This window comes from Pteropus vampyrus, unplaced genomic scaffold (genome assembly GCF_000151845.1).
Source record: "Pteropus vampyrus isolate Shadow unplaced genomic scaffold, Pvam_2.0 Scaffold335, whole genome shotgun sequence".
Taxonomy (NCBI): domain Eukaryota; kingdom Metazoa; phylum Chordata; class Mammalia; order Chiroptera; family Pteropodidae; genus Pteropus; species Pteropus vampyrus.
Window position 1 is genome coordinate 2586631 of NW_011889116.1, and position 14979 is coordinate 2601609.

At 33.6% G+C, this 14979-nt stretch overlaps 1 pseudogene; it reads left to right on the forward strand.

Moving 5' to 3' along the window:
• Positions 1-1403: 1403 nt before the first annotated feature.
• LOC111730793 lies at positions 1404-1522 on the forward strand (annotated as a pseudogene).
• Positions 1523-14979: the final 13457 nt, after the last annotated feature.

Sequence of the window (14979 nt, forward strand, 5' to 3'; positions counted from 1 at the left end):
CATCTTGTAAGCAATGAAGCTGGCATTTGAAGCCAGAGAACCTGGTTTCAGTGCCAGCATGCTTAAGCAGTATTCCACATTGTCACTCACAGTCTATGCTCTCAGAGAGTTTAGAGATTGGTTGGGGAGATGCACATTCTCTATCTCTTTTTGTTTCTCTGTCTCTCTGCCTCCCTATCTCTCTGTCTCTATCTCTCTGTCACACACACTCATATACACACACATTCAGATATAGACATACAAAAGCACAATAGAAAAGAGTGTTACAAAGAATGAATGCTACAGAAGCATCTAGAAGAAAGTGCTTGTTGTAGGCACAATGACTCAGAGACCAGTACTTCGATGGACCTATACCCCACTTTCTCACTTGATTCTTTTGTGTCCAAGAATATGTTTAGTGGAGGCAGCTGGTAGGGATACTTTAACAGCTTGTGACTAAAGAATATAACAAAGCCTAGAAATCTACCCAGACCCCTGTACATATGTTAATTCCCAGGGTTGTGCTTGGGCATTGCAGCAGCACTGAACCCATCCATGATAATTAATGTAGTTCTGTTGGCCTATGCTGCAAGGAAAGCAAATGCAGACTAAGTCAGGAGAGCCATTGTTGTATTCTGTGTTTCAATCTCATCTCATTAATATAGAGTAACTCTAATCTAAGGTTATATGAAACATCACAGCTAGAAGGACCTTTCAACGCTCTCTCTTCACTCTCTTTAGAGTAAAACCCAGAAAACTGAATTAACTTATCAAGGTCACACTGCTATTTCGGTGGCTGAAATACATATATGGCAGGGTGTTACTTGCCTTTGAGGTAAAACATGTCACCTGGCTAAAGGAGTCCCTTTGCCTTGTGATTGAGATAAAGGATTTAGGGATTTTCACACAGAGTCTTTTTCCCCTTCACCTTTTTCTAAACACACACATACACACACACATACATGTACACCAATTTTACTTCCTGATGCTTTTTGTTTGCATGTTTCTCCATTATCTCATAACTTTCATATAAAGTACTGGTGAAATTTGGTCAGCTTTTCCTTTCTGAACATGTGTAGAAAGGAAAAAAAAATATTTAATTTGGCCAGACAGCTTTTCAAAGGTTATCATTTAATTGGCCAGATGATGAATAATTGGACTCTCAATAAAATCTTGAGAATAGACCCCAGTTTTCAGAGATGGCATTTCACATGCTTACTTGGATGACAGTGAGTTAGTACCTCTGTGACGTGATCAATTATATAGGGCCAAGGATAGGGTTATATAACAGACCTATCTGCAGGAAAAAGATCTCATAAAACAACTAGGTGGGAAAATGTGCTGTGCAATTGCATAATAATCTTGTTAAAAACAAAATGCCTTATTAATTTTAATAAAAACACTCGGAAAAAATTATGAGTCTTGTCTATGGCCATGCCACCCTGAACATGCCCGATCTCGTCTGATCTCGGAAGCTAAGCAGAGTTGGGCCTGGTTAGTACTTGAATGGGGGACCGCCTAGGAAGACCAGGTACTGTAGGTTTAAAAAAAAAAAATTACGAGTCTTCAGTCTGTCTAATCAACTGCAGGACTCCATAATAAAAGCAAAGATGATTTTTCACCACTAATAAGCACAAAATTAATCTTCAAAAGCAACATATTTTATTGTACCTCTTCTTGGCTCTTCAATTCTCTAATTCATAATTTTTTTCCCTTAGTTGTGTGGAGATGCAGTGAGGAAGAACAGAGCAGGACTCATAGGTGTCTATAGCTTTCTGAACTGTGTATCACGGGGCTGTTTTTAAAGTCCTTCTCAGTTCAATACAAACATCACTTAATTTGAAAGTTAATTTGTGAGTTGAATCATGTGTGATAGAAACACACAAAAAGCTGTGTCAGAGAAGAACCTTGATTCAACTCTGTCCTAGAAAAGCTCTGACACTTGACAAAACAGCTATATTCATGCTTGTTTCTAGGCCCAACCATGCCCATTATTCCTTAATCATCTTCTGGGATATTTCATACCAGCCTGCACATAAAATCTGGTGCTTAAACTTCCTTTCTTATTCCAATCCAAACATTTAAACAATATCTTGTTTATTCTTTCTTTATGATGACATGAGCTTCTGCCTTTAGCCATTTCTTTGATTTTAAAGATTTCTTAGAAGATGATTTGTCCCAGTTAGCATTTCTTAGCACTCCCCCATAGTTCTTTCCTTCCAATATAGATTCAGATATTTCTCTTCAGTGTTACTTTAATACACTTTGCTTTATTTATCATTGTCTACTTACATAGCTTTCTTACTCCATTCATAGAACACTCAAGGATAGAGATCAGGTATGTTATGGGTCTGTAACTGTATCAGGCAGCTCTGTTCTGTTCTTGGCACAGAGAAAGGGCTCAGTCAATATTTCTGGAATCTAGCTAAATGCTGTAGTTTACCTGATATTGTGATGTGAGAAGTGCAGTAGTTAATCAGATAAATGTCCATATTAGAGTGAATTTTGAGAACTAGCAGTATTTAAATAGCCTAAAGGCAAGAAATATGGAGGCTGTGAGTTGCAGCAGCACTGCAAACAGAGACAAAGAGCTTGAATCTGTGACCTGGACATGTTTGCCTTCAGTTTGTGTCCTTGGAGCTAACTACTGCCTGGATTATTTCTTCAGAGAGGTGTCTTCATTGAGTCATATTTATAACTTATTTCTCCAAGTTGAATTTGATTTCATAGGTGGTTTACCTAGTGCAGGGACTTGCAGTAACATTCAGAGAACACTCTGTGCCCATGGTGAGCACCAAGATGCACCTGTCTCGATTGATACACCTGCTCATTTGCTGAGCAGGGAGACAGATGGTTCCAGGTCAGGACCTTCTCGCATTATTATGAAGAAAGAAATAGTTTTGTTTCAGTAGCAACTCCAGTGGTCAAAGTGATGTTAAATAATGAAGGCTTTTCTAAGATGAAGAATGCCAGTGCAAATAGAGAAGAGGGACAGGAGTGTGTGTGTGTGTGTGTGTGTGCGCGCGCGTGCACGTGACAGAGAGAGAGAGAGAGAGAGAGAGAGAGACAGAGACAACTTTAAATCTTAAACTGAAACTTTAAATCTAAATTAAATCCCTTTAATTTAGACTCATTTAAAAATAAACAAACATTTACAGTGTTTACTCTGTGGCGAGCATTGTGTTCAGCACCTTACAAGGATCACTTTATTAGGTTCTCACAATAACCTTTTGAGGTAGTAGTATCATGAACCCTATTTCATATATGAAAATAGTAAGGCTTGGACACAAGAAATAATTTGCCAAATGTTGCAATCAGTAAGTGGCAGAGCTGGGAATTTAAACTTCATTTGTTTGATTCTGAACCTCATTCTCTTCTTTCTAATTAAAAGCACAATTTACATGCAGTAAAAGACACAAATCTGAAGGATACAGCTGGATATTTCACCTATGTATACACCTACATGACTGCCACCCAAGTATAGAACATTTTCATCATCCCAGAAAGATTGCTTGTGCTCCTTTCCAGGCAACACCAATCATTTTCCCTCCCACAAAATATAACCACTATTCTGACTTCTATCATCATATATTAGTGCTTCTCAAAGTGTGGACCCAGGTTTGACAGCATCAATATCATCTAGGAACTTGTTAGAAATGCAAATTCTCAGGCTCCACCTCGATCAACTGAATTAGAAACCCTGGGAATGAGGTCAGGGAAACTATATTATAACAAGCTCTCTGGGTGACTGTTGCATGACCAAGTTTGAGAACTACTGTAGAGCAGTTTTGCATATTTTAGAAACTGTATATATACACACACACATACACACACATATGTATATATACATATACATACATACAAACATACATACATACATACATACATACATACATACATTCATATAGTATGTACTTTTGTGTCTGGCCTTTTTCTCAGCAAAGTATATGTGAAATTTATTCATGTTTGTTGCATATATCAGTAGTTCCTTCATTTCAAATTATTGATTAGTACTCGTTGTATGAATATACAATGTCATCTCTTTGGTTGTTAGTGAAGCTTTTATTAAGAGAAGTTTGTTAAGGGAAATCTTACATTTGCCTAAGGCAAATAAATTTGTGGAACCATGAATATTAAGGATCAGTTTAAGCAAAAGTAAAGCAAGTCATTGTATCATATGATGTAATTTAGAAAGGCAATGCTGTCCTTCCAATCAAATCTCTCTCTCACTTGCTTTTTAATGCCAGAAATTTATTTAATAGGAAGCTAAGACTTTTATTCCACAATAAACCTAAAACTTAGCAAGCATGTGTTCTGCTCCAAAAATTAAATAAAAAGGAAAAAAGACAGATAAAAATCATACTGAAGTGTTAATGATCTATTATTTCTTGCCAGTAGAGTTAAGGACATAGATGCCAAATATATATCATGTCACTGTCGCTTACTCATCTAAGCTCTTGACAGGAATTACTAATCAATCATGCTACTTTTCCTTCATTTTAATTTTAATTTTTTATTTCTTTTAGTTTTAAATGACAGTTGACATTTAATGTTTTATATTAGTTTCAACATAGTGGTTAGACATTTATGTAATTTACAAAGCGATCCTCCTGATTAGCCTGATATAGTTATTACAATATTATTGACTATATTCCCTATGCTGTACTTTACAACCTCATGAATATTTTATAACTACTAATGTGCACTTCTTAATCCCTTCACCTTTTTTCACCCAGCCCCCACCCCCTCCCATCTGTCAAAGACAGAAACAAACTCATAGATACAGAGATTAATCATGCTACTTTTAAATGTTGATTCTCGTTGCAATCTCAGGATCCTTCACAACAAATTATCCCAGGCAGCAACTATCAATTGATCACAGCCAGCATGCCTTCTCAGGCCTAATTCAAGTGTGCGTGTCTGTGTGTGTGTCTGTGTGTGTGTTTGTGTGAAAATAATAGTGTTTAGAATTAAAGAGGGGACGAAAACACCATGGAGGTGATGTGTGGCTCAAGAAGGAGAACCAAAGTCATATTTTCTTTTCTGTGACATGTTTTCTCTCGTATTTACACTGGGATTGCCATTAGGTATGGGTGGCTAGAATATAGTAAATTATTAGTTAACTGAATTTACGGGAAACCAGCACAATACCACCAAAAACAATAATAACAACTACTACTACTTTTACTGAGAGCTATGTATTGGGCCTTGTTGTAAGTGATTCACACACATTGTCTTATTTAATTCTCAGAACTCTGCTAGGCCAGTATTATTATCTTCATTCAACATTAAATTGAGGCTTAAGGAGCTGAGATTCAAATCCACATGACAGAGCTGAGATTCAAATCCACATGACAGAGCTGAGATTCAAATCCAAGCTATCTGACTCCATATCCCACATCCTTTGGAAACCACTATTCCACACTGATTCTGAGATAGATTTAAGACTACTTAGAACTCCTTTTCTTTCTAACTCTTCTTAAAAGTATCTGAGTCCACTTTCCTGCCTTAATAAGAATATAGCAATCATCGCTGAAGATTTCACTGGTACATTCATAAATAGAGCTGTCATGGCACAAGTATAGGAGATTAGAAGATAAGGTATATGAAATATACCTCCCCAACAGTGTCTGCTACCTCTTTTTAGTTCTAAGCACCATTATGATTAGACACACACACACACACACACACACACACACACACACACACAGACACGTGCACACAAAGAGAAATTAGGGCATTCTTAAGAAATTAACTTTTTTATATATTATTTTATTTTTAAATTAATTTATTTTGGGGGCGGTGACAATGATTAACCAAATCCAATCAATGTCACCTCCCCCAAAAATGAATAAATTAAAAATAATAATTTGTGAAGAAGAAACAAACATGTTACCAGAACATTTTGGTGTACTATAGTATGAACAAATGTTCATAAAGCTATGGGAAAACAGTTCTTGAAGAGCTAACTCTTCATTTTGGTGGACAAATAAAAGGTAATGGGCAAAATAATTGAGCGGCTTTATTTTCTTAATAATGTCTTTAGCTTGTCTCCTTTCCTTTTCAGGTTCAAGGCCTTATATCAATCCAGACCTAGGTCAATTTAATCTCAGACTATTTATATAGAATAGTTTTGCAGCTAGTTTTCATGTTTTCTCCCTGATGTCCTAACTGTCCCCCATCCATCCTCCACCTTGCTAGAAGATTAATCTTTTTTAAATTTTATTTTATTATTAGTTTCAAGTATACAATACATAGGTTAGACATGTTTCTTTGTAAAAATCATTCACTGTCTTCCCACCATCTGTCTCAGCTCTAAAATCTTCATTGACTTCCAACTGCTTTCATGTTCTAAAAATTTTAAAGTTTGTATTTTAATTTAGGTATTTGATTTACATGGAATTATTTTTCTGTATGGTGTGTAGTCAGGTTTTCATTGTCTTTTTCTAAATAAATAGCAAATTGTCACAGCACCATTTATTGAATCATATATTTTGCTCGCACTGAGTAGTAATGCTATCTGTGTCATATATCAAGTTTCGATATAAATATCAGTCTTTTTCTAGGCTTTTTATTCTGTTATGTTGTTTTATTTATCTCTAATTCAATAACCACTGTGTTAATTACTATAGATTTATAATGAATCTTGCTCTATGGTTCTTGCTATAGGGCAAGTTCTCTCTCTTTTCTATTATTCTTTGCTTTCTCTTGATCATTTATAGACTTCTGTTGTCTTTAAATAAATTTCAGAATCAGCTTGTCCCTTTCTGTGACATATCCTTTTGGAACTTAAATTGGAATTCTCTTGAATTTATTGATTAACTTATAAACAATTGTCATCTATAAAATATTTTCTCCCAATTAAAGTATGGTACAACTCTCCATATAAGTTGTTTTTTATAGCATTGTAATCTGATAATGATAGCAATTGTGGTTCTTCATGTTCATTCTGTAGACTTATTTTCCTTGTCTTTTTACACCAACTAGGATTCTAGTATGTACTTAAGAGAAGCAGCAATAGTGTCATTCTTGTTATTTTCTTAACTTTAAAGGAATGCCGTATTTTGAATATTTTCCGAATAAGTAATATGTCTGCTGTTGTTTTAGGGTTGCTAGCTTTTATCAGGTTAAGGAGGATCTCATATATTTGTAGTTTGTTAAAAGTCATTTCACTCTTGAGTAAGCTTTAGATTTTCTAAAAAAGAAAATCTGTATCTGCATTATCATATGATTTTTCCCCTTTAATCTGTTAAAATGCCGAGTTATAGTAACATTTTTTCTAATATTTAAAGAACTTTACATTCCTGGGTTAAACCACACATTGTCACCATGTGTTTTTAATGCATGATTTATTTAGCTTGCTAATATTTTATTTAGAATGTTTGCATCTATATTATAAATGATATTGACTTATGATTTTTTTTTTTTTGTATACTGTCCATGTTGAGGTTTTCGGATCAAGTTTACATGTGCCTTAAAAAGTGACTTGGTGAACTTTATCTATTTATTATTTTATTCACTAGTTCAGTAATTCCCAGATGCACATTTAAGTTACTTGAAGACTTTTGATTTTTTCTTTGTTTATAAATTGATAATGCCCACACTAAATAAAACAGAATCTCTGGAGGTGGAACCAGGCGTTGATGTTTTTAAATGTTCCTCAAGTGATTATAATGTGAAGCCACGTTTGAGAACCACTGCTCTAAAACAATCCGTATATGATTGTGTCTATGTGTTCTTTGAGGGCATAAGAAATAAAATATTTGTTCTGTGAAATTTAGGTAGAAATCGTGAAATTGTCTGGGCCTGGCAGTTTTGTGTATAGATTTTAAAACTTTTATTCAGTGTCTTCATTGGTTATACAGATACATTCAAGTTTTTACTATCATTTCTTGTCAGTTTTGGTAATTACTTTTTAGAAAATTCATGTTTTCTCTTTTTTTATTAAATTTGTTGGAGAGACATTGATTAATAAACTTATATAGTTTTTTTAACATTTAAAAAATTAAGTTTATTGGGGTAACATTGGTTAATACAATTACATAATTTTCAGGTGTACATTATAATTTGTCATATGTATATTCTATTGTGTGTTTACCACCCAAAGTCCAGTTTCCTTCAGCTACCATATATTTGATCCCATTTACCCACTTCATCCTCCCATACCCCCTTTACCAAGTCTACCTCCCCTCTCCTTCCCCACCCCGTACTCTTTGGTAACCACTAGTCTATAGTCCATGTCCATGAGACTCTGTTTGTCCTGTTTATTAGTTGCTTTTAGGTTTATATCCCACATATAAGTGATATCATTTGATTTTCAACTTTTCCTGTCTGGCTTATTTTGCTTAGCATGATTCTCTGGAGGTCCATCCATGTTGTTGTAAATGGCAGTATTTCATCTCTTCTTATGGCTGAGTAACATTCCATTGTATATATGTACCACAGCTTCTTTATCCAATTATGTTAAAATTATACAGGTTTTAAGCATACAAATCAATCAAATCAATATTAGGTCATATGTATATGCATTATTGGCATAAAGTTGTTTATGGTATCTCCATATGAAATTTTAGCCTCCAATGTATCTCTAATTATAGCCCTATTTTTCATTCCCTATATTTTTAACATGACTTTTCTCTCATATTTATTAAATTGTTTCCGTATTTTACTAGTCTTACCAAAAGACCAATATTTGATTTGTTGATCTTCTGTATTATTATTTTTTATTTTCTATTTCATTAATTTCCTCTCTGTGTTATTATTTCAGTCTTTCTAATTCCTTTAGGTTTATTCTTCTTTTTCTAACTTCTTGAGATTTTACACGCGTAATCTTCTTTAGTGACTACATATCAGTCTATAAATTTATGTACTGCTGTAGTTATATACTGCTGTAGCTGCCTCCCCTGACTTACAATTAATTGCACTTTCATTGTTATTAGATTTTAATTTTTTTATTATTCTCATTATGATGTTTTCTTTTAACAATTCATATAATGTATTCAAATCATGAATGGGAGTTAGTTTTTTTTTTAATGCCTTCTATTTGTATTGTATCGTAATCATAGAACCTATTCTGTGTGATATCTGGGTTTTAAAAAATATATTTTTAAAGATAAGTTTTAATCTAGTAATGGTCACTGTTTACATATTACCCACATAAACTTGAAGAATTTATATTTTCTGATTGCTTTGTGTGGGGTATTACGTATGCCAGTTAGACCAAATTCTTATTAATTGTGTAGATCAATTTTTTGTAGCCTTACTATTTTTGTCTTCTTGAGTTACTGAGAGAGGTATAATAAAATCTCCCATTATAATTGTAGGTTTGTCATTTTTTCCATTCTATTTTTTCTTCATATATTTTCTTCATGTATTTTTGAAGCTTTGTTTTTAAGTTCATAAAATTTAATAATTGGTGAATTAGCAATTCTTCTAGTGAATTACTTATTTTATTACCATGTAACTAATCTTCTTGTTCTCTAACAATGCTGTTTACTTTAAAGTTAATTTTTCTGATATACACATAGCTGACCCAGCTTTGATTTTGTGAATCATGTATTTTTATTCACCCTTTGACGTTCAGTCATTATATTGCCAAAGGTTTTAGGTAGGTTTATTGTAGATAGCACATAGCTAGCATTAAAAATATATATTTTTATGAGTATCCGTCTTTTAACATGATAGTTTAGTCAGTTTATATTGGTGATTACTGATATACTTTAATTCATGACTGCCATCTTGTTTTATCTTTTCCATTTACCATGCTTTTAAAATTTGCTATTTTTATCTTTCATTCAGAATTTGATTTCTTAAATTTCCTTAGTTCTCATGGATTTTGGATGGTCAGCTTGTGTCTATTGCTTATTTCTCCTTGCTTCTGTCTCCTCTTCCTTTCTCTTTCTTCTTTGAGTACAATCATGCATTTTTAAAAATCTGTTTTTATTTTATCATTTAAATTAGTGCACCATTTTACTAGAAGGAGAAGTCTGTACTTAATATCTTGAGTCCATCTGTAATTATTCTTGGTGGATGATACAAACTAAGAAACCTATTTTTTTTTAATTTTATAAATTGGCAACAAACTTTCAGCATCATCATCGAAAAATTCCTTTTTTTCTCATTGATGTCCAATGACATTTCATCATATACTCCATTCTTCTATAGATTAAGATCGATTTCTGAGACATTTATAATGTCATATAGATAAGTATGTCTATTCTTGTATTTATATCTTATTATTCTAATGATTCTAGTTTTAGAATACATTTTAATGCCAGGTAATTTAACAGCCTCTTTATTATCTCTTCTTTGCAGAATTTTATTGATTATTTTTATATATTTATTTTTCCAGATGAAGATTGAAAACTCCAAATTTCAAAGAAAAATATATATTGTTTTGTTGTGGGATAATTAAGCTCTTATTAAGTTTCTTATTATATGCGAAGTATTCTTTTATGTATTTCAGTAAGGTCATACATGTTAGTGTTTTATATATATGTATATACGGTCTGTACTCTTGTTTATTATTAAGTATTTTTTGTTACTATTTTTTAGATTAAAAATAATTTTTTAAAATAAGATATTCTACATACAATGACACATTCATAGTACAAAATGTGTATAATGAAAAGTATATTTTCCCCATATGCCCTATCTCTAGTCCCCTAGTAAGATTTTAGAACGTATTTGTCTACAGATAATGGAACATCCTACTAATAGTGGCTCAAATACACAGGGGCTTGTTTATTCTATGCAGTAAGAACTGTAGTGGTAGGCAATCGAGAACTGGTTATAACTCAGAGAAGCCATCAGAAACCCAGGTTTCATTCATTTTTCTACCCTAATGACTGTAGCATGTATATATTTATCTTCATGCTTGTCAACTTGTGGTACTAAACATCCAATCTCAAGTTCATGTTCCAGGTAGGTTCATGAAGAAAAGGAAATGAGAGCCAACTAAGTCTGTTTCCTTTAAAAAAGCTTTCCTGGAAGAGCCATCTAACTACTTTTACTCATATCTAATTAACCAGATTAGGTCATAGGTACAGCTTAGATTGAAAGGAAGTTTGGAAAAGTGAATATTTTTAGCCAAATGCATTGCCTCCTCAAATAAAAGTATAGTTTTGCTAGTTAGAAAGACATAGAAAATAAATATTGATAGGCAACTAGCAGTGCTTGCCTCCTTCCACCACCTGCCACTGTTAAGAGTTTCTGGGTTTTTTTCACAATTTTTCTGTATGTATATAAGCATATATGTTTGTGTGTTCTATAATTCCAATCACTCCTTAACTTTAGTCCTATATGTAATAAATTTAATTATCATATCGGTCCTTTCACATTGTTTTTACATCCTTTTCTAGATTGTCTTGATTTTAACTTCAATAATTTTTCAGAATTGCTCATGTTTACTTTATTTCCTGAGTTCTTCCATGTTAAAAATGGTTCTCGGCTACCTTTATGCTTGAAAACTTGCGTGAGCATAACATTCTTGAGTCACATTCTCTTTCGTTGAGGATTTTCTCAATATCATTCTATCATATTTTAGCTGGAAGCTTGAGACCAACCTAAGTTCTTTTTCCTATTCCTAAGTGATTATTTTGCATGGATGTCTATAGAATTATTTCTGTGATTTTGAAGCTAAGTAACTTTACAAAGACTTGTCTTGTTGATATTTTTATATCAATCTTTTTTTTCCCCCCTCTGGAACATCATGGGCTCATTCAATCCATATATGTAGTCTTATTTTATAACCAAATTATAAAATGGGCTAGAATTTATGTATATAATCAATTTTATTTATCTTTCACCACTGCTGACAAGCACACTTTGTGGGATGTTTCTTTCTTGCCCCAGAGTGACATATTAGGTAGCTATCATAGGTTTTTGTTCACTTTCAGGTGTATATAAAACATTTAATATTTATGTATCAAAATCTGAGTCTAATATAAATCACTTTTAGATTACATTTAATTTAAAACTTATTATCTTCTTCCAGCTCAGACCCGGACCAGGCTTAGAATTTGCATTGGGAAAGGGGTCACACTACTTCTTCTACATGGAGCAGAGAGAAGAAATAAAATGTAAAATATAAATATATATATTCACACTCACTAAGTGTCAGTAAACCACCTCCAGTAATCACTGTGACACTATAAAACACTCCACACATTTATAAATGTCCTCTGGTGGTATTTTCAACTCAAATAGTTTTGTTTTGTTTTATTTTGTTTTCTCTAAAGCTGCTGTCCACAACATTTTTGGCACCTGGGACTGGTGCTCCCATGAGAATCTAATGCCTGATGATCTGAGGTGGAGCTGAGTGGTTATGCTAGCTCTGAGAAATGGCTGCAAATACAGATGAAGATTGGCTAGCTCACCCACTGCTCACCTCCTGCTGGGTGGACCAGTTCCTAACAGGTCACAGACCAGTACCAATCTACAGCCTGGGAGTTGGGGACCCCTACTCTAAGGGACATTTAGCAATACCTAGAGGCATTTTTGATTGTTCCAACTGGGAAGACCAACAGTGCTATTAAACATTCTACAGTACACAGGATAGCCCACACAACAAGGGATTATGTGTGGGCTATCCTGTGCACTCTAGAATGTTTAACAGCACCATTGGCCAAAATGTCAGTAGTGCTGAGGTTGAAAAACCTTACTCTAGGAAGTGGGGGCTTATATCACACCCAGTTGAGAACCCTTAGAAGAGAGACTAGCTAATAGTGAAGCCTGGGTGTTATAGGTTTTCTGTGTAATTATATTGCAGAACTGACTGATAAGGACCTTTCTCCTGACCCCACCAGTGTCTGTGCATTCTCTCATTCAGCCCTTATTCTTCTGCCATTCTACAGGCTTAACAAGCTCAGGGGCATACTAACCATCTTTTAGAGATTATTGGTTTAGACCATAAGGAGGTACATGCCCATTTTATAGGACTTTCCATGTTTCTAAGGATCCGTTGAGGCTTATTTTCTACTTTTGGTTTTTTCATTCAACCAGGTCAAATTTTCACTGCACTGTGACTTAAAGTTGTGTTTGTATTTTACTTTTAGTAAGAATGTATTTTTTTCTGTTTTCTACTCTCCTCATAGTTTTCAACTGGTTTCAGAGAAGAGCACAAGAAAGTCACCTTTGCTTTGACAACTGTGATCTGAAGTTATTTACATCTAATTTTTAAATATTTTTCCTTACTATTTAAAATGAAACTTTTATAGTTGATTATTTATGGTAGAAAAATACTCACTTTACATCCTTAGTTTGAAACTGGTTACCTTATTAAACCACCTTAATGGTTCTATTAATTTTTCAGTGGAATCTCACTGTTCTTCTAGGAAGGCAGTGAGCAAATACTTTTCCAATTATTAAAACTCTTGTATCTTCTATTTTGTCTTCTTGAGTTGGCCAAAACTTTTAGAAGTATATTAAATAACTGTGGTAAAAAAAATATTTTTCCTAATATTGAAAATTACACTAATGTTTTATTATTATTCATTCAATTATTCATTCCTTCATTAACTAATTTTAATTAACTACCATGTATTAGCACTATACTAGATGCTGTACATACAGTCATGAACGAAAAAGTAGTCCCTGTCCTTATGGTATTAATTCTCTCATGATGATATAGTTGTTAAATAAACAATAATGCAAATAAATTTATAGTAATGAATTCTGCAGTGATATAATTTAAATCGGATGTCAGAAAAATCTACTCTGAATAAGAAACATTTAAGCTGAGTCCTAATAAATAAGTAGGAATTAGTTAGGAAAAACAGAAGGAGCAGTATGCACCAAGGCCTTGAGATATATTGTTTAACCCATTTCCCATTTGCCCCGAGAATACTCATCCATGGTGCTTGCAGTAGCAACAATTTCTCTGAGATAACTTGCGAATTACAGTCCAAACATTATCCCCAAAGTTCACCATGAAATATCTCGCTTTTATTATTATTTTTACATTGCTCTAGTATATTGATAGCCTTTGGAAACAAATGACATCATTCTATTTATAGCATTCTGCTTTTAGTAGTGGCATTTCCATTTACAAAATATAGTGATTCTTGATCCCTGAAAATATTAAATCTTAGAAAATGTAGCATTCTTTCATGTGATGTTAAATAAATGTTGGCAGCGAGCTGCATTTTTTTTTTTTCTGAACAGGAAAGTGTTAAAGAATTGAAAGAAAGCTAGTATTGCTGGATCTTATCAGGCAGTGGCTAGAGAGGTCATCAATGGTTGGTAATTCATCAATGGTTGGTAAATCTGAAAATATTAAATAGAAAATTCCATAAATAAACAATTCTTAAGTTTTAAATTGCATGTAGTTCTCAGTAGCATGATGAAATCTTATGTCATCTTCTTCTGTCCTTCCTGGGATGTGAATCATCCCTTTGTACGGTGTGTCTATGCTGTGTATGCTATATATTCCTTACTCATTTAGTAGGCATAGTGGTTATGAGAGAGAGAGAGAGAGAGAGAGAGAGAGAGAGAGAGAGAGAGAGAGAGAGATGTGCCTTCACTTTAGTTTACAGTGATTTCCCTCCTTGCTGCATATTCCTTCTCACCTCTAATCCATTACACACACTGTTGCCAGGTTAACCTTCCTAAAACAGTTTAATCTTGTAACATTCCAGTTCAAAAATCATCAATGGCACCTCATAGCCTACTTAATTAAGTCAAAAATTCCTCAGTTTGTAATTCAGGGGCCTCTGTGATTTAGTTCCAAGTTTCCCTTTGTGGTCTTATCAACTACTACTCCATTTTATGGATCATATTCCTCCCCAGACTACCCGAAGTATTCACTTGTATTTTTCTACCTTGATACTTTTGCTCATTATTTCCTTTGCCTGAAATATTTCACTACTGCCTTATCTTGATCTGATTAAATACTATTTTCCTGTCAAGACCCAGTTTGAATGAAAACTTAGAAATGTTTCTGAGATTTTTCCTGATACACACACACACACACACACACACACACACACACACACACACACA